The following is a 21,015-nucleotide window of genomic DNA, read 5'->3' as shown; positions in this document are numbered from 1 at the left end:
TTCCTCGTTGGCGTTCCGTAATTCTCCTCACACGGGCGCGGTAGCGCTGAGTCACAGGTTGGTGCCTAGGCGTGATAATATTTCTTTAATAGCTTTTATTTACAAGTTGTAATAACATTTCATCATTTCGTATTGTCGGCGCCTCCAGGACACCAAAGGGGCAACGGGAACACCACAGCTAAAACCCGGGCTGGCCCTTGTGTTGGGGCTCGCCAAAGCCTGCGCGTCCTTCGTGAGACCTACGCTCCCAATCTATCGTCGCGACGAGAAAAGCACCCCGCGACTTCTGCAACATACTGTACACGAGCGAGGAGAATTATGGAGCGCCAGCGAGGAATCTGCCTAACTATTGACTGCCGTGGAAGTGGAAGAAGAACTGGCTTTTATACTTCTACCTACGTACTTGTTTTCTAGAAATGGACAATAAATAAACGGAACACGCGGACACCTCGGAAACGGCGGTGGTGGGTTCGCCTGGCTACGGTGTCTAGCCTGGCTTTGCAAAAGCGCGAGAAGTTGGGTCACGCCAAGGCTTCGTTGCCGCACCTCCGGTCGCGCGACGTTTAATACTATCGCGAGTATTGCTGACAGTACGTTTTAGTGCCACTCTTGTCTTAGAGCAAGGGCTGGTTCTAGATCGCGTCGATCAGCATTACAGCCTACACTTTTGGTGCCATGTTCAATTTTACGACTGGTTGTTTACATGCTAGCGTAGCTTCCAGTGAAGCAGAACGACTTTCCGCCGCGTTTCCGCTTCGCCATGGCGAAAAAATCGGCCTGAGACCGATTTGGCTCGCAGCCTGTTTTTTCTGCCTGTTTTGAGCGCCTAGGCGGGCGGATTTTTGCAAGATTTTGCCACTTCCGACAGCTTCGTGCATGCGACCAAGTGTGAACGTAGCCTAAGATCCTGCGCGAGCGCGGCCTAACCGGCACCTGAAGGGAAGCGGCGGAAATGTATACCGGAGATTTCGACCACCTGGGGTCTTTAACGTGCACCTAAATCTAAGTAAATGGGCCTCGAGCGTTTTCGCCATCATCTAAAATGCGGCTGCCGCATTTGTTGCTTCATTTGTTGCGCATTTGTTGCTTCAGAATGCGGCCGCCACATTCTCGCCCAAAACAAACACCCTGACAGTTTTTTCCATATGCAGACATGATTCGCTGTAAATTACCAACCCAAACGGAAGCGCCCAGGAATGAAATTGTGATAGTAGCACCGGTTTCAGGAATTATGTCAGCGCGAAGCGACGAGAACAAAGGGTGGGTAAAAAGGGGGGGGGGGGGGGGGGGGGCGTTGCCACAAAAATTTCGGGGGGGGGGAGGTTTGAACCCCCCCTGGCTACGCCCCTGCTTCCTGATTTCTCTTTTATAACAGGCGCTAGATTTAAACGCCTTTTATTGCTGAATTGCCATGACTCGTCCATACTTTCTTCAGACGATTTTCAACATTTAAAATTTCGGTGGAACACGAGCAAGTGCCTTTCACGCCAATGTGAGGTGACGCTGTCAACTTTCCGCTGCAGAGTTCCCCGCCTAAATTTTTATCTTCATAGATCCAGTTTATCAATCAATGACCTCTGTTCGTTTTGTAATCAACCAGAGACTATTGACCATTTCTTTCTTTCTTGCCACCGCTTCTCCTCCCTCCGCAGAATGTTTCTGTTATTTCCAAGCAGTAATCTGGGTTTGGCACTTATAACGCCAAACATTTTGTCTTTTGGGGCCTGTCAATTAGGCACAGGTCAGGGATCGATGATCACTGCTGTACACAAATTTATTGAAGCATCCTGAAGGTTACGCTGCTAGGGTACCGACCGTGGGACATGTTATTTTATGTTTATTCTTGTAGTTAGTTTTCTCTTAATTTTTTATTTAGTTAGTTTATGTATAGGACATCTTAAAATCTGTGTTAAGGAGTTGCCAAAATCTTAATTTTGATTATTCACCTTTACCCCTTTGTTCGTTGTTAGGTGTATGTTTTATTTTATCCAGTGCGGACAATCCCCCTCGTGGGTACGAGCCATGTTTTGTGGCAACAACAACAACAACAACAACAACAACAACAACAACAACAACAACAACAACAACAACAACAACAACAACAACAACAACAACAACAACAACAACAACAACAACAACAACAACAATTGTATGAGCTCGCCATCTACAAGAACGCCACGTCGCCGTTCCTTCAAACGAGCCTGTCAACAAGGCCGGCACCGTTTTCGAACGTGAGCGCGTCTGCAGTTTTTATTCACACATCAACGATTATAAGCTCCTCGTGGCTGCCACCGTCCGAGAAGATATGGAAAGGCAACATGGTCACCCTGAGAACGAGGCAGCACCTGGACGACTGAACCAGGCTTCACAGGCTGAAGCAGGAGCTATTGGAGGAGATTCCTGGACAACACGCCCCGGCGGCCGTCACTTCAGCGAAGAGATTCTGCAACTACTTGATCTGCATCTCAGATCAACGGTTAGAAAGACCATCGTCAAAGAGTTGGAGAGAGTGAATTAAGGTGCAGTTTATGCAGAAAATTCTGAATGGTGTGGATTTTCGAAAGCAAGATTCCGCCCCAGAGGACGGCAGAGCACTGCGAGAAAACTTGCAGGTGACATCACAGGCTGAAGCAGGAGCGACTAGAGGATGGATGGATGGATGAGGTTGAACCCTTTAAATCGGGCGGTGGCATACGCCACCTAGCCATGACTATTAACATATTTTGTATTTTGTGGTGGGTGAAATTTCACCCCTACCTTGATTTTAGCCACCAATCAGATAACCTCCGTTTGGTTATTTCTACCCGCTTAAAGTCTATTTTGTCTTCATTGTCCTTAAACCCCAATGCTTTGAAAAAATCAGCCCCGTTACTTTGCACTGTAGGGTTAAGGCCCTTACAGAAAAGTATGACGTGTTCAGCCGTTTCCTCTTCTTCTCCACACGCACAGCACAACGTGTCTATACCTTGGTACTTGACTCGGTACATCTTAGTCCGCAATACTCCCGTCCTGGCTTCAAACAACAAAGAGCTTCCCCTAAAATTATCATAGATATTTTAATTGGCAATTTCTTGCTTGAAAGTTCTGTATGTTCCCAGTACTGATTTCGTCTGCATCCCTGTTTTCCACAGACCCCTCTCTGTTTCTTTAACCTTTTTCTTAACCGCTGTTTCCTGGTTTGCACCCCTCCTGCAGTCCACATATTTGATTGACAATTTTCTGGTCAGCTTCCTCCATTTTGTGTCAACATTCCTCATGTACAAATAACTGAAAATTCTCCTTGCCCACCGCTTTCTGCCATTTCTCTCAATCGCTCCTCAAATTATATCTTGCTGCTGGCTTCCCTGCCCTCGAATGACGTCCATCCCATGTCACCCTGTACCCCCTGATTTGGTGTATTTCCGTGTGCTCCCAGAGCCAGTCTACCTACCCCTCGCTGCTTAACTTCCAACCTTGCTCGAATCTCTGATCTCATGCACAGGACCGCGTTGCCGAAAGTCAAACTAGGGACCATCACCCCTTTCCAAATCGCTCTCACCACTTCGTACCTATTGTAATTCCACAGTGCCCTATTTTTCATCACAGCTGCATTTCTGCTACCTTTAGCCGTTACATATTTTTCATGTTCCGTTAGGTACTCAGCCCCATTGTTTATCCACACTCCAAGATATTTGCACTTATCCACCACCTCCAGCGTAAGCTCCTGTATCCTATGCTTGCTGCCCTGATTATCATTAAAAATAATGACTGCCGATTTTTCTTTACTAAACTTCAAACCTAAGCTATCTCCCTCTTTACCACAGATGTCCATTAATCTCTGCAAGTCTTCCTTGCTGTCAGCCATAAGTACAATGTCATATCCGCGTACATCAGTCCTGCTAATGACTGTTTAATCCAGTCTCCTTGCTTGAAAAAGGAAAGGTTGAGTCCGCTCCTCTCTAATTTTTTCTCTAATCTTTGTAAATACAGCATGAACAACAGAGGCGACAGAGGGCACCCCTGCCTAAGCGCCTGCTGTATCTCTATAGGCCCAGATACCTTGTTTTCCCATTTTATAAGCACCTTGTTACTTTTATAGATATCTTTTAAAAGATTACTTACTCCATCTTCCAGATCTAGAGTGCCCAGTATGTCCCACAAATCCTTTTGGATTACACTGTCATAGGCTCGCTTGATATCCAGAAATGCGAGCCATAGGGGCCTGTGTTCTTTTTCTGCTATTTCAATACACTGCGTCAATGAGAACAGATTATCTTCTAACCTTCTTTGTTTCCGGAACCCATTATGTAGTTCCCCCAATACCTCCTCGCTCTCCACCCATGCCTGCAGTCTGTCCTTTATAATCTGCATCACCACCCTGCAAACCACCGACGTCACTTTTATGGGACGGTAGTTGTTTATGTCGGCTTTGTCCCCCTTTCCCTTATATATCATGGCCATCCTGCCCAGTCTCCACCCGTCGGGGGCTTTACCGTCCATTATCATTTTGCTCACTGCCTCTGTTAATGCTTTCTTAGATTTTGGGCCCAATGTCTTTATCAACATAAATGGGATGCCATCAGGACCTGTCGACGTGCTACTAGGAACCCTCTTCTCTGCCCTTTCCCACTCACTTTGTGCAAGTGGAGCCACTGCACTAACTAGAAGAGATTCTTGGACAACGCGCTCTGGCGGCCGCCACATCAACGAAGAATGGCTGCGAGTACTTGAACTGCGCCTCAGATCAACGGTTAGAGAGACCATCGTCAAAGAGTTGGAGAAAGTGCAGGAGCAGTTTATGCGGAAGATCCTGAATAGCTATATAAGGGTTTCCTATAGACCTTTTCACAAACCGACGTTTGAGCAGCGCCATTGGCCGACACGAGCGACGTCTAGCTTCGCCGCCATTTTGGACTGTGCGCCTTGCGAGAGCAGGCCGGCCGCACTTCGGTTGTGTGATCTTCGCCGCGCATTATTTCGATTGTTTTCTTCCGCTTCACTTGTCTTGTGCCGCCTGACTTGTTACATGTTTCACGTGCTCACGTGAGCGCTCAGTGTGGTGTGCCATGACAACAGCAAGCCCAGCCAGTGGATGTGGTGTTTCTTCGTCGGTAGCGGTGGCAGCCGCGTCTGCTTCATCGAGACCTGGCGTGCTAATCAGTGGTATATTTCATTGTTATTGCTGGGCACATGTGACCGTATCGTCCGATTGAATCTGATCACCATTACTTTTCGCGATTGAGGGTTGCCTCATTTAGCGAAACCAGGCGCGTACGTAGCTGTCGGGCAATGCTTATAGAACCAGGCGCCGGCGGCCCGACGACGCGTGTCAGTGGTTGGTAGATATGCGGTGGTTACTCCATATGCTTCCGACGCAACTGAACAGCTCAATCATTCAAAATTTATTGGATCTAGTGCGGTGCAGGGTGCTTATAACCAAATGTCAAAGCATAAAGCGTGGCGATCGAGCAGCGCGGTACCTGCAGCGAACCGACGCGCGGCAGTGATCACAGTGCAGATGCCAGCGCGACTGATACAGCCCAGGTGCTAGATTTTTATTTTTAGTATTTATTTATTTATACATACTGTCAATCCCAATAAGGATTATAATAGGACTTGTTATAAAGATATATTTGTTTACCTATTTTTTACGTTTGTTTACTTGGAATGGCTTTTCTTTCGAATGTCTGAATTTGGAACAAGCTTCGCTCACGGTGAGCCTTAACGTAGATCGTGCGCGAAGTTTGTATTGAAGATATCGCGTACGGCAAGAATTGTTCGTGTGCGCTATCTCTGAAGCGAAATAAGCCAATAATATTGCAGCGTTAGGGCCATCTCTGCTCTTTCTCTTGTTTCCCTTACACCGTCTCACTGTGCTATCTCACTGTGCTATGTTCACAATAATGTCGAGTCTTAACAATTGTCGAATAAATACATATGCATATGACTGTAAACCACTACTGACCGTGAGTGAAAAGCGCTTAGTGGTCAGCGAAGCAGTCTCTGCACGAACGTAAGTATTTCACTTGATGGACTGTGCGAATGTTTTTTTTTTTTTTCGTTACTGTTATTCTTGCAAGCGTGATGCTATTGTCCGCGTAACCATGCGAATACAGTTTTTTTTTTTTACGTTCTTACTTGCGCGGGCTCATTTAGCGTGTTTCTACGCCACGTACAGTTAGCGCATTACCGTTCCCGAACTCTAACACTGGCGCTAGGCCGCGCTGATGAGGTTGACACGTTCGTTTTTGCATTCTCTTGCTGCCCAAGCACATAGACAACGCTCAAAGATGGGTGAGCGCGATGCAGCACCACACTGTTGAAGTTAATTACCTTTATGGGCAGGGCCGCGTAGGGTGCGTGTGACCGCAGAGACAATGTTTTGGTGGACACAGGGTCTGCATACATCTTCCATAGGACACGATATTTCCAGATCGTTGCGAAGTGTATTTACCGACTAGTTCTCTCGCAGAGTGCTCCAGTTTGTCTTATACCGGTGTCACACGGCCACTTTTGATAGCGATCGAGACCGATCTGGATCGGAATGTTCGACCGCGATTGGCTCCCTTCCGCAGATTGAGCAAAGAAGCCAATCGCGACCAAGAAATTCGACCCATATCGGGCTCGATCACGATCAAAAGTGCGCCGTGTGACCCCCGTATTAGGCGCTGGAATGAAGTCGTGTTTGAAAGAATAACAAATGTAGCCTCTGCCACTACATAAGAGAAAATATTGCATCGAAGAGCTGACAATTCTCGCAACCTGTTGGGAAATGTGCCGAAAAGAGTTTACCAAAATGCGTTATTTTACTGATGTGTGCACTGGTTCACATTAGACTGAAATGCCAAGTCCTCACGTGATGCAGGAAACCGGCGAAGCGTGAACATACCACATCGCGGCAGTGGTCTCGCGGAGTGCTGTGTTGTGGACACACTTAGTCACCCAAAATCGTTATTTTCCGCTGGTTGTTTGTGCGCCCATAAACTGTACAGTGCTGGCCTGTAACCTTTTGATGAGTATATATGCCATTATTTACGAGCGTAAGTCATTCGTGACAAAAATAAACGGAAACATCGAAGGAAAGCTACCACTCCGCAATACAAGCGCAAGGCAAGCACACAGTCCAGACCGAACAGGCAACACTGACACATACTCTCCACGCCAGACCGTCGGGAGTGCCCTCGTGAAAACGTCTATAGCCTGGCCTTGGAACAGCGACTGGTTGCAGTTTGGAACAGGACAGACGGCAGTTTTTTTAGGGGCGAAGCACCTTAGGGCCGAGCCTTGTCCCTCGTAGTCCGTAGCTCCGGCTTTCGCTTCCGCTTCCGGCTTCCGGAGAACGCTTCCGGCGTTTTGCCCGAATGATCCCCCGGTGCTTTGCTCACTCATCATCATTCACTTCGTGGATATTAGAGTGTACTAGACAATGGTTCTAGTACACTCTAGTGGATATGCGGTGTTTCTCTTTCTCTCTCGTTCCCGACGCGCTCTCTCTCGTCCGTAGATAGGGGCGCTGCGGTGCACAAGGGCATTCGTTCCCGACGCACGCTCTCTCTCTCTCTCTCTCGAGCGGCCGTGCTCTCTCTCATCCGTAGCTAGGGGCGCTGCAGTGTACAAGGGCGTAGGGTGCCTCGATGCCAGCGCCGCCGTTCAGGGTGGTGCCATCCTTTGACCGCCCCCGCGCCGCCGCTTTCTCGCTGCGACGCCATCTTGAATCACAGCGAGCGGTTGCGATTGCTTGGTGCCGGTGCTTAGTTCGAGACACAGTACGCGCGGATGCTTTGCTGACGCTTCTACTTGCTGGACAGTGTTCAGCCGCATGAATGACAAGTTTGTCAAGTGCATCGAGTCGACATGACGGGCTGTTGTGTTCCCAAGTGCACCGGATCGACGCGTAAAGGGCTTCGTTGTTTACGCTTCCCCCGGGACCCAGAGCGAAGGAAGAGATGGGAAGCCCAAGTAAAGCGGTATCACTGGAAGGCAACGGATAACTCCTACATTTGCGAGGTAAGTGTCAAGAAAGTTTAGACTATCGCACCGTGTTTTTCATTTAAATAAGAAAGTATTCTCTGATCCTCGCTCACGTACCTACGTTCGCTCACGAACTAAGCACTGCACTGATGCTCTCTGAGTAGCTATATGGTTTGCGAGCGCGCGTCGCATAGGCTTTTGCCGTTTTGATCGGCGCAGTCTATGCGAGTAGTACCCTTATTTTAAGCACTGACGAAGATGCTTCGCCGCGAAATAGTCTTACATTAGCTACAAATCATCATGTAAACCACCTATTTTATTTATGACGGGAAGCACACATCGTGTGTGCCTCTTGTTTCTTTTTTTTTCTCAGTTTTTTTCGCTACTGGTTATTTGGGACTAAAGAACGCAGTGCTTCTTCTGGGGAGAGCGGATGTTGTGTACGTGGCAAGCGAAGCATTGTGATTTTCTCTGATTTCTCAGCAGATATATCTTGCGGATCTCAGGTTGTTACGTTATATAGCTGATTTTTTAGACGAATATATTTGTAGCGTGGTGCTCGTAAGCCGATGGTCATTTGTGCTCATTCCCGATCGTAGTGGGTACTGTGACGGTCTTTAAATGCCTGTGCACGGTATGCCCAGATGTAGTAGAGTTAAGGGGCATCATGGGAGCAAAATGTTTCGGCGCTTTCTGGCATGGTGTCTGTTGTAGCCTGTGCATTTCTTCGAAACGTGTGAAGCGATGTAATAGAGCATTACTTCTGCGAAAATTTATTTTTAAGTACTGTAATGGGTTCTCTGTTATTACAAGGCAACTTTTCATATCAATAATCACTTTTGTTGTTTTACTTGTACTTAGAAACACTTTGAAGAGGACCAGTACGAGGGAAATCGACAGGATGGGCGCCGTCTGTTAAAGTCAACAGCCTTACATCATCATGGACTATATTTTCGTAGTGAAAAACAATGCTAATCTGTATTTGACTGTCTTAGTTTCATTTACGGTTTTTGTACGCGATATGTATGCAGTGTTGTTTATTTTTTCAATGTAGTTATCAGTTTTCTAATGGTTATTTATAAAATGTTCTGTACTCGCCATCGATGTGTTTGGCTGATGCGACGTATTCGATGGTAGCTGATGTATTCTGGCTGGATATCTTGATTAATATTACCCGCGGTTGCGTTTTCTTGTTTGTATTCTTGTTTTTGATTTATATTGTGTGTAATAAGGTTGATGTACTCACTTGAAATCCCCCCCCCCCCCCCCCCCCCCATGTAACGAAAAAATTAAAAAAAAAACTCTCCCTATCCCGCATTGTGTGTGTCGAGCCTACCTTAATTGCGAATTTTTTTTTATCTCGTCTTTCAACACAACCTTCAGGCGCCACACAGTACATATGATTTTTCATGTACAGATCTCTTTCATGATTGACTGTACTATACATTACTAAGTAAATGTATTTTGTGCATCGTTTGGTTTCTTGTGTGTACTACGCAAGATTGACACAGACAAGTTACGTTACATGTTTCTCTACAGCACTAACTAAACCTTATTTCCACATCGCAGTTATTTTTACTCCAGCTTAATCCTGTCAGCACACAGTTTTGTGGGCAAGAAAGCAAAATTGCTCGTGGATATCGTCAAATAATTGTAACGAACCCGAAGAGCACGCGCAACGCAATTAAGGGAAACTAACCGCCGTGCGCGAGTGGCTGGCTACGGTAAAGGAGGCGTGACGTGTAAACGAAAATACAACAGCGAAAAAGAAAAACTTCCACACACAGGGGGTCGCAAACCTTATATACCAAGCATCAAAGCGCAAAAAAAAATAGTGCGTATTTCAAACATACACCCGGCATATTAAATGTGATTGAATTAGGAAACTTGGGGCATGTTCCCGGCGTCATACATTTACGTCTTCGACCTTCGCCGAGTTAACGGCTATTGGTTATAAAGATGTGCAGATGCGATACCGATAAATAAAAACACCGCATATCCACGGGGTGAATGATGATGAGTGGGCGAAGCTCCGGAGGGAATCATCGGTAAACCGTGAATCTTCCGTGTAATTCGCCCAGTCTCGCCGCACTAAATCGAATGATTGACTTCCACCAATGACACGCGCCATATGCGACGTCATTCCTATTTTATAACAGCGCCCTTCATTATAATTTCACCATCTCCCGCTTAAGGGGACGCTAGCACAAACGCGTTAGAAACGTGCAGTACTCTCTAGTAAGGGGGAGAGGCCACAGCGTCTTACGCAGCCGTTTACACATGCCGGAACGTGCACCAAGTTTGCCGACGCCATCACATGACAGCTGAGAGAGTATAACCCCCGTATTCATAAACGCTCCTCGACTTGAACTTGACTTGCCACCGCCTTCAACACGTTTCGAACGCGCTGCCCAAGGCGGTGGCAAGTCAAGTTCAAGTCGAGGAGCGTTTATGAATACGGGGGTAAGGCGGAGAGGCCACAGCGTCTTACACCAGCTTCTTACACGGGCCATAACGCGCTAGCACAAACGCGTTAGAAACGCGCAGTCTTTCGTTAATGTTGGGTATTTATTGTCATCGTGGTGCGTGTGTCCATGTGCGCTTCGTGGCGTAGTGGTTAGCGCCGCGCGTTCGGAAGCGAGGGGTCCCTGGTTCGATTCCGCGCTATGGACACAACTTCCGGAATTTTTTTTCCGGAAGACGTGGCTACCTACTACGACGACTACTACTACTACTACTACATACTACAGAGGAGGGACAGACCCACACCCTAAGGAGATTCGCCCCTAAAAAATCCTCATCAAGGCAAAGCACTTGGAAGCGCGCCGCGAGTAACACTTTATGAACGCAAGCGTAGCTGAGTCCGAGCTCGTGTGATTCAATATGGCGACGCCAGCGGGGTTGTCTCCAACCTGAACGGCGGCGCTGGCATCGAGGCACCCTACAAGGGCGTTAAGTCCCAAGGGGCTTTACAAGGGCGTTACAAGGGCGTTCATTCCCGACGCGCTCTCTCTCTCTCGTCCGTAGCTAGGGGCGCTGCGGAGCACAAGAGCGACAAGAACGTAAAACCCCTCAATAAAGAAAAGTAGCGCCATGTTTTGAAGATCGCCGCTTTCCTCCTCTCCTGCCCGTTCTCTCGGCGCTCGGCCCTCCGATTGGCCGAATGCTGTCACGTGCTCTCGCGCGCTTTTTTTCTTGCTTGTTTTTTCCTCCCGCCGCCGTCGCGGTGCCAGACCATTGCGAGCGGTGTATCGGGAGGCACCACGCATCGCGTCTTCTTTGCGCTTTTAAGGCGTAGTGTTCGCGATGCCGTGTTGCTCGGCATTCGGGTGCAGAACACGCGAAACAGACGGCAAGCGACTCTTCCGGATTCCATCTGCGAAGCGAGACGCGGCGCAGAGGAAGGTCTGGCTTCAAAGAATCAGCCGGGCTGATTTCAACCCAACACAATCGTCCCGGCTGTGTGAGGTAAGCGAGCGATTCTTCAATGATCCCTAATCTCACATGCTGCCACTTGCTGTGTGAGGCTTCGTTAGTTTTTCTCCCTCCTAAGTGCCGCATTATTCGCGCTGCATGTTCGCGCTGCATCTGCAACTTTCGTGGCCGGATTTCATCATGTCTTGAAACGCACGTGGTTTTATTGCGATAGCAATTATATGGACACTCAAAAGCAGATTTCTGCCGTCGGCGTCGCCGTCGCCGTCGCCGTGAGGTTCCGTATGACGTCATTTGGAGAAGAAATCGTCGCCGCGCGCCGAACGCTGTATGTGCGAGTGAAAGGGCGCGAGGGGCGCGTCTTTCACGGGGAGTGAACGCACGGCGGAGAACAAACGCGCGTTCTGCGCCGTGCTCGCTTAAGGGCTGCAGAAGTAGGCGTCTCTTTTCTCCTTTACAATCACCATATATGTAGAGCAAACGTGCCTTCTTCCGACGCGCGTGAGGCCGTGGAGGAGGGGCAGGGAAGGGAGGCGACGTTTAGCTGCGGCACGAAGTGCCTATTTATATCAGAGGCTCCGGCAACAGTCACCAACGCCGCACGCATTTTGAGCGAACGCGGGCAAAACGCCGATGGCGTCGACAACAGTTCTGCGTGTTGCCGATGCTGCTGCATGTCCAAGTTTATACGGCTGATAAAGCTAATATCATTACTCCGTATAGCTCTCTACAAGTTTGCTATCGATCGCAATTGATGCTTCGCCTTTCAGGTGAAACTGTGACAATTTTTTGTTGACTCGGTTATACAATCCATGGCGTTGTGTTTGTGTGGCCTGTGTGGCAATATGATCCGCAAAAGCAGCCTCGCATACACCTGTAAGATGACCGCTGCCGCGCTTCTCAAATCCGCAAAAAAAAAAAAAAACGAAAGAGAAAAAAAAAACGTGTGGAGTTGTGTAAAGCTTGCTGCAAGCGAGCGAAGCCACTAGCCTCATTATCGACGGACCGCTTCCGCCGAATGATCGGTAGCTCACTAGTCGGTGAAACCTGTAAGACAACTGCATATATACAGCTGGTGGATCATTCACTCCCGCAGCGTAGTCATTGTTAGAGGCCCGGTGTGCACGTTAGCCGCTGGCCAACGAGGGACTGGAGCTACTGGAACGCGGAGATGACCGCGCTAGGTCAACCAACGCCGAGAGAGAGAATAAACTTTATTAAAATATCGTGGAGACCAGTAGTGCCTCGAAGGTGGAGCCCTTAGTCCGGGGCCCTATAGGTAGCAGCCACCGCCTCGGCACGGTCGCCGAGGTCGCGCGTGGCATGGCTCAGTTAAAGCCCGACTTAGAGGCTTTAGGCTCACTGTATCACCGCTAATAGTACAGCCATCTAAGCGCAACGGCATTTATGCGTCCTCTCGTTGTTTCGGCAGCCAGTCATAAAAAGTTGTCGCAGTTTCACCTGAAAGGCGAAGCATCAATTGCGATAGCAAACTTGTAGAGAGCTATACGGAGTAATGATATTAGCTTTATCAGCTGTATAAACTTGGACATGCAGCAGCATCGGCAACACGCAGAACTGTTGTCGACGCCATCGGCGTTTTGCCCGCGTTCGCTCAAAATGCGTGCGGCGTTGGTGACTGTTGCCGGAGCCTCTGATATAAATAGGCACGGCGTGCCGCAGCTAAACGTCGCCTCCCTTCCCTCCCCCTCCCTCCCGGCCTCTCGCTCGTCGGAAGAAGGCGCGTTTGCTCTACATACATGGTGATTGTGAAGGAGAACAGAGACGCCTACTTCTGCAGCCCTTAAGCGAGCACGGCGCAGAACGCGCGTTTGTTCTCCGCCGTGCGTTCACTCCCCGTGAAAGACGCGCCCTTCGCGCCCTTTCACTCGCACATACAGCGTTCGGTGCGCGGCGACGATTTATTCTCCAAATGACGTCATACGGAACCTCACGGCGACGGCGACGGCGACGCCGACGGCAGAAATCTGCTTTTGAGTGTCCATATAATTGCTATCGCAATAATATAACGCGAAAAATTCCGATCAAAATGCGAGTTCAAGAGCGCGAGCGACACGTAGCCACAGCGTTTCATTCGGAGAGCGTCTGCTAGTTCCGCACCGCGTAGGGGGAGCCACGGTCGACAGAAGAGAGAGTGAACGCCGGCGCAGAAGGAGGAGAGAGGAGATGGCGCTACTTTTTTTATTGAGGGGTTTTACAAGAGCGTTCGTTCCCGACGCGCGCTCGCTTTCTCTCTCGTCCGTAGCTCTGGTTTACCCGAATGATCCCCCGGTGCTTCGCCCACTCATCATAATTCACGTCGTGGATATGCGGTGATTTTTTTTCTGTTCATCTCTACGAGAAAAAATAAATGTTTCAAAAAAGGACGAAGGGTGTTTCATTTTTAAATCAAAGTATCTTATCGCAGTCACTGCGGTTAATGAGCTTTCGTGAGGCACTTCGACGTTAGTCAAGTACTCGACACCAAAATTTGGACAACCCTATCGGAAGCTATCGGGTGTAATCGTGGCGCTCGGGTGCAGCAGGCGTTTTAGCTGGGTTCCAAGTATGTGTCGCCTTCATAAGTGTTCGTAGCGTAAATACTGCGGCTTCCTAAATCGTAGGAATCATGGTACGCATGCTTACGTAGCTTTCGCTTCATTATTTTCCCTCAGACGAAGCCAGACACACAAGAGCCTACTGCATACTGTGGAGAACTTGAAAATGAAAATTCCAGAGGTATAAACTATAGATGGGCGAATATTAAAGGGTCCCTGAAACGGTGCGGACAAATTTTGTAGACGCGTAGGGTACAGCTACAGTATAACATTCGCGTCTCATATTAAGTGGGGGGGGGGGGGGGGCGCTACTATCTGTCAGTCAGGCTTCTCACAGCTCCCGGATAATAATCGTCTTTCTCGCTATTTGTGCGGACATATTGCGAAAGTGCAGTAGGACTCCCTAACCCCTTCTGGCGCCCACTGCGAAGAGCAAAAATGACCCGCGGCAAGCCGCGGCTTCATCGGACTCACCATTTCCCGACCGCTGGCAAGTATAAGCCTAACTCGTCAAAGGTACTAAGTATATTCCAGGCACTGTAAAGGTACTGCCACCACCAGTGTACTAGCCCGACCGCTGCAATACGGAACGCCGCACGGCGTCTGTGTGCACAAGTGTCAACGCCACTCTCAGCAGCACTACCTGCAACGCCGACGGCGTCTGATGCCACTTAATCGCCGGTCTCCATGAATACAGACGCTTCGGCCCATGAGGCCGCTACCTTGAAAGCTCTTGGTAAGCGTCTCCCTTCACAAAACTGCCATTAACTTGAACAATGAACAAGATTCGGCCCCCAATGCGAAGCGTGCGTGTACGACCCCTTCCCTGCGGCCTGAGATGCTAACGCCGACTCCGTACAAGGCTATCATCAAAGCGCGCGCATGCGTCGACCTTTCTGCTGTACCAACGCCTCCTCTTTCTAGAGGAGGCGTTGGCTGTACCAAGTCTTTATAGACCGTTTCATCGGGCCGATCACTCCATCATTTGGTTCCCGGCACACATGGGCAGCTTAGGGGCGGCCTGCGGAATCTCAACGAGATCGCACACGAGGCGGCGCGAGGACTCATCGACCGCGTCCCTCCAGTTTCCCCCGCTACCCCGCATATCGAGTACAGGGATCAATTATTCACTTACAACGAGCTCACTAAACACTTTTATCTAAGCAGACGAGAGTTCCCCCTCCCGGATAAGAAATTAACGCGCAGCCAATCAGTCACACTACGCTTGCTCCAAACGAACTCATACCCCAACCCCTGGCGCATGAAGCACATCGACCCAGACTACGACGGACAACATGTGTGTGAACATTGCAGTGAACGTGTTGACTTGAACCATATGCTGTGTGGTTGTGCATCGAGTGACGATTACGCCAAGAACAAGGAACATTGGGACATAGTGCTAAAAAGTGCTTCACTACACGACCAACTTCGGGCTGTCCAGAAGGCCCGCGAGGCGGCGGAGAGCTTCGGGCTCTCTGTGCCGACGTGGGAGGTGCCCTCTACACCTGGCGCCTAGCCAAGTGTCCTTCAGGACCCCTTCTTTGGGAAATAAAGTTTTACCACCACCACCACCATCGGGCGAGGAGGAAAGGGCGCACGACGAGCCTTTCCTCCTCTCTGGCTTGTGCGAGCCGGCGCGGCGCGGCTTGAATGTGTTGCCGGTCGCGCGCTGCAGAACGATTCGGAGGTGTTTTAGCTAGTTCTGAGTGCAATTTACGGGATGTCAGTTCTTACGAGTTTGTCGAACAACCACTGTGTAGCCTTTAGGTGCAGCCGTAACCACAGTATCTGGAAATTTCTCTTGGATCTGCAAAAATGCGACGCGCATCATCAGCCGCGGTGTGCGTATGTTTGTGAGCTATGTTGGATGTATCGGTTTTCACACGACGAAGAGTTGTAAAACATTTGCATCATCCACCCACATCGTTCTCACGCATTTTAAGTTTAGTAGACTTCAAATCACTATGTCTACACTAGCCTCCTGCAAGAGGCCGAAGGCTTTGCTCAACACAGCGAGCACTGCGGTTCGTAAACCAACATGATACACACGATTGCTTCGTGCTTAGATCGGCATTGCCTTTTTTGCCCTGTAAGGCACAATATACAAAGGCGATCGCATAAAGAGAATCCAACAGCTATTTGTAAGGACACAATTTCCGTAACGTGGGTGAATGCGTCGTAAATGACTGAACTTAGGAGACTGAAAAAAAAAAAAAAGAGTTCATATGTCATCCTTTTGCGGCAAAATAAAACAGAACACGGGATAACGACGCAATAAGACTCCGCATGGTCGTGCCGCATGCTTGGTCCACTTGGACCATAAGCTATATGGAACAAACAGATCTATAACACAGCATTTAGTACTGCCTCGGGCGCTCGCACAGTATGCGGCTGGTCGTTCGACCACATGAAAAGTGTGATTCACACTGTACGGTATGCGGTTATTATTAACCAAACTATTTTATTTGTAGGCGGAAACCTTGCCCAGCAAACAAGACCAGTGTATCTACACATAACTTGAACGCTTGTCAAAGTAAACAGCACGACTTATTCACCAGCAGAACGGTACTCATGCTGTTAGGATCGTCAAATGTTTCGTAACTACTCGTTGCAGCTAAACAAGAGCTTAGAATTACAGTGCTGAGAATGCTGCAGTAATGTAACATTCGTGAAACGAATTTTCAGAAATATCCGAGGCTGATTGTAAGTTCAAACAAACGCGCGCACCTCGCGCTGAGTGCTCCGTCAGCCCTAACACCAGCAGTTACTCCAGCCGCTTAATTACTTCAGCCTTAAATTCCTTCACTACGCATCACAGGACCATTCCCCACGTAGAAGACGCCATTTCATGCTAAATAGACCGCGCGAGTGCGAAAAAATCCACACGAAATTGCCGCCGTCCGTATACCACCGCATACAACACGGGCGTTCGCCCAAGCCAGCATGCCAACTGCCCATATATGGCGTCACTGCCTACGCAATGAAGCGTCTGCAACAACTGCACAGGAAGTTTTGGGTTTTTTTTTTGCCCTAGGCAAGCGGAAAACGCCCAGATGTCGGCCTAGGCGGTAAGCAGTCATGTGCGCCAACGCGAAACAGAAATGTGTCGAATGGCCATGGACACCAAGTCGACACTGCAGCTGTACAGGGAGTGCAAGACAGACATCCACCGGGAGGACTTTTACGACAACAGCATTGGTAGCAGTCTGTTGTTTTAGGCGCGGGCCGGCGCACTCAGAACGCTGGCATATCGCCACCACTACGACCCCACCATAGCCAGCACCATCTGTAGGGCATGCGGTGAGGAGGACGAGAGCATTGAACACGTAGTGCTACGATGCAAGAAGCTTCCAACTTTACCGTCAGAAGACGCCAGCTTATCACACACCCTGGGATTTCGCTCAGCCGACGATGCCACATCAGGCAACGGGGACGAGGTCCTGCTGGCTGCGGTGATGGTGGTGGACCGGAGTGGTGGACCTTAGTGCGCCGCTAGTGAACCTCTTTCTTTTCTTTCTTTCTTTCCTTTCCTTTCTTTTTTTTTCTTTTTTTCTTTTTTTGCCCTTATTTTTTTGGCCCGAGTATGTTTGAATACTGCTCACCCGTTACAAAGGGTACGGCCACAAGTTCAGTTCAATTCATGGCGGCGCCCATGAAAAAAAGTTTCTCGCAGTTTCACCCGAAAGGCGAAGCACCAATTGCGATAGCAAATTAGTAGAGAGCTATACGGAGTAAGGATAGTAGTTTTATAAGCTGTATGAACTTAGACATGCAGCAGCACCAGTAACGCGCAGAACTGTTGTCGACGCCGTCGGCGTTTTGCCGGCGTTTGCACCGAACGCGCGCGGCGTTTTTATATAAATACGCATTTGGTGCCGCAGCTAAACGTCGCCTCTCCTCCCTCTCTCCCGTCCACCCACAGCCTTTCGCGCGACGGAAAAGGTTGCGTTTGCTCTCTATATATGGAAAGGAGGAAAGAAACGCTTAATTCTGCAGCCCTTGAGGGAGCACGGCGCCGAACGCGCGTTTGCTCTCCGACGTGCGTTCGCTCCCCGTGAAAGCGCGCGTCCCTCGCGCCCTTTCACTCGCACATACAGCGTCCGGAGCGCGGCGACGATTTCATCGCCGTTGACGTCATACGGAACCTGACGGCGCCGCCGACGGCAGAAATCTGCTTTGGAGTGTCCATATAATTGGTATCGCAATAAAATGTCACAGTTTCGCCCTAAGGGCGAAGTAATGAATGCGATAGCAACACAGCAATGTCATACGAAGTAAGGTGAGCGGCTTTGGTAGCAATATGAATTGTAGTAAACATGAGCTGATTAAGGAAGCAGGTGTGCTGCGGCGTAAGTAGACCGACATGAAGAGAGACTCGATGACCACGAGAAGGCGCGTGTGAAACGGTGGTGTTGATGAGAAGCGCTTCCCGTGGGCAGCGCTTGCGAAGGGACACACCTGTAGCTCTGCACTGCCGATCCGGGCAGCATTGCATGTGTAGCGGGCGTTGGAAAATGTGGCCCGACTATTACTAACTAAATGAACAAGCGTGGTGTGAGCGCGCACAAACAAACATGAATAGATCACACTGAATGACTGCAGACAACGACTGTCAAAACGCTGGCAGCAAGCGCGTACGCCGCAGCGGCGAAGGTACGTGCGGTCTATCGCTTCAACGGAAACTGAGTGGCGAATGCACGGCGCATAAAGGTCAGAGCCGTGGGGAGATAAGAGACGGTGCGGGCGAGCGACGAGCGACGAGCGCGGTTGTTGGCAGAGTAGAAGTGCCCCCCCCCCCCCCCCCCGCTCCCTTCGGCGCTGGCTTCCCGCTTCCTTGCTTGCGCGTGGGAGATTGAGTGCATTCGCTCTCCGTGATAGCGCGCGTCCCCGCACGCTTCCGCTCGGGCATACGGCGCGCGGTGAAGATTTTATCTATAGGGAACCTCACGGCGACGCCGACGGCGACGCCGACGGCAGAAATCCAGTTGAAGTGTCCATATAATTGCTACCGCAATAAAACGGTCTATAATAGGAGGCGTTGGCTGTACCAATGAAGTGCATTCTAGCCGCTCTAGATGCATGTCTTCACACGACGGGATTTAAAGGATTCAGTATCCATCGACAGACAAATACGGTGTCGGTGTTGATATTGTCGCTAGACGCGGTTAGTCGACTCCAGATGCTTGTTCCTCCAGACGGCGAGCCTGTCTAGCATCGGGTGTCTACCTACGTCGGTATGTTGTTGCTGGCGTTGACCCAAGAGAAGACCAAGACACCCTGCGCAAAGAGCTCTTCTGCCCACAACATACCATCGTTGCCGCCCACCACATGGGCAAGAGCGGTACTTGTATCGTGACTGTCCAAAGTCCCTTAACCCCACCAGAGAAGATATACTGCGTCCTCCGCCCTCGCCCTTTCAAGCCTGCTGTCATATTTTGTTATGGTTGCTATAAAAAAGAACACATGAAGGCATCATGCCCCAACACACAACTGGGTGCTGACATGGACGCAACAACCGGCTCCAATTTTCGCTGTGGACTTGGCAAATGCGATGACCACGACATAACGTCACCTCAATTCCCGACTAAACGAAACGCCACGCGAGAGCTTCGGCATAAACGCCAACAATCAAACGACCAAGACCACTCGGGCGTTCTGCAATTGAACAATCGTTTCGAGATCTTGGCGGATTTATAAACTGACGACTCTTACGTCGCGGAGGTCACGCCTTCCACGGAAAAGAAAAGTTGCAGTGCCGCGGTCAAAGAGCCGCGCAGGAGCCCTTCGCCGACAAACTCTGCGCCTCCTCCTTCGCAAACGGAAACACCAGACGATCTCTTAGTATTGAATACGAGATTGGCCCGACTTCAAGCAGAGATGGATCACCTTCGGCGCCGCCGAGAACTGCTAACAAGACGAACAGCAGCGCCGTGCACATCATCGCATGACACAAACGTCCAGTCTTTTCAACAACCGCGTACTTCATCTGCTGACCTGACACCTATGGCAATTTTGCAATTCGTGGTCCAGCAGCTGATGTCACTGTCACAAGTTGTGGCCTCTAATCTTCCAAAATAATGTCGTCGTAACACTCCCGGCCACAAAACGTTCTGCAATGGAAATGTCGGGGCCTACTGGGCAAGATAAGTGAACTACGCAAACGGCTTACCTTCGGACGTCATGCTTCTTGGGCCGTACTGCTTCAAGAACCAAATTTCACATTATCCCATCTGTCACTTTATACGCTAATCCTAGTATGCCAGATCGACGCATGTGTCCCAAGCAATCTCCTACCAGGTAAAGCCACAATATATGTACTTACTAGCATGCCTCAACGTGCATCGATCTGTCCAAATGGTGTTCGCAGAAAGTCGTCGCGGTTACAATTCCAACGACGTTATAATTACAACGCGTCTTGCGGATCACCCACACGCTTCGTCCTACTCGTCCGATTTGTCATGGTGGTTAGGGTCAGGTGCAATCGGATGGCGACGTAGACCAGACTGCTGGGGGAGTCACCGTTACCCCATCTCACTTGAATTTCCCACCCACGGACATTCCCGACTTCGTCGCTGTTGTAGAGTTGTTAACTGGGACGCCTTTCGGGAGGCAGTGCTCATAACACAGGATCTGTCGCCACAAAACTTTCAAGAATTTCTTCAAGCACTTGATTCAGCAACGCAAACGTCCTGGGTAGATGAAGGTCATCCGGCCCCAGATCTGCAATAGTTGCGCCTATGGGCCACGAATTACAACCAATACGGTGCATAAACATAAATGTTGTAGTAGATTGCACGTTGCATAGGAAGAAAGTAATTATAATTGTATGCATCGCATTGAGGTTTTTAGCATTTAGTTACCAACTTCACGAAAGCTTCGCTTCACATCGATTCCTACATGCGCGTTAGATCTGCGCAGCAATTTTGCACCGACGATGGTGCTTCGTTGCCTTTAAAGCGTGCACTTCCGCATACATACCTATGTTGCGGCGAAGCCATCACTAGGAGCTAGCTTACTGAGGAACTGGAACAAGCATTTGCAGCAAGAAAAAAAAAAAAAAGCCAAATAAACG

Source organism: Dermacentor silvarum, chromosome 4, assembly GCF_013339745.2.
Source record: "Dermacentor silvarum isolate Dsil-2018 chromosome 4, BIME_Dsil_1.4, whole genome shotgun sequence".
Classification (NCBI taxonomy): Eukaryota; Metazoa; Arthropoda; class Arachnida; order Ixodida; family Ixodidae; genus Dermacentor; species Dermacentor silvarum.
The sequence above is the reverse complement of the archived record's forward strand: the minus strand, read 5'-3'. Positions refer to the sequence as shown.